The sequence below is a fragment of the Etheostoma spectabile genome, chromosome 10 (assembly GCF_008692095.1).
Source record: "Etheostoma spectabile isolate EspeVRDwgs_2016 chromosome 10, UIUC_Espe_1.0, whole genome shotgun sequence".
In the NCBI taxonomy this organism is placed as follows: Eukaryota; Metazoa; Chordata; class Actinopteri; order Perciformes; family Percidae; genus Etheostoma; species Etheostoma spectabile.
The window spans coordinates 23,266,334-23,266,582 of NC_045742.1; the positions used below are offsets into that span (position 1 = coordinate 23,266,334).

The 249-nt window shown below is 45.8% G+C and overlaps 1 protein-coding gene across 2 annotated transcripts in view; it reads left to right on the forward strand.

Moving 5' to 3' along the window:
* The window catches only part of LOC116697235 (cytosolic sulfotransferase 3), a 10,010-nt gene that overhangs the window by 5,743 nt on the left and 4,018 nt on the right, over positions 1-249 (forward strand). The gene's annotated exons all lie outside the window — the stretch shown is intronic.

Here is a 249-nt window from a genome sequence, read left to right on the forward strand (position 1 = left end):
CAATGCTCTAACTGAGGGAAGGAGGTTGTTCCCCAATATCTCGCAATACATGGCCCCGGTGATCCTCTCCTAATACATTGCAGTTGCCCTGTCCCATGTGCAGAAAAACACCCCAAAGCATGATGCTACCTCCCCCATGCTTCACAGTAGGGATGATGTTCTTGGGATAGTACTCATCATTCTTCTTCCTCCAAACACGCTTAGTGGAATTATTACCAAAAAGTTCTATTTTGGTCTCATCTGACCACA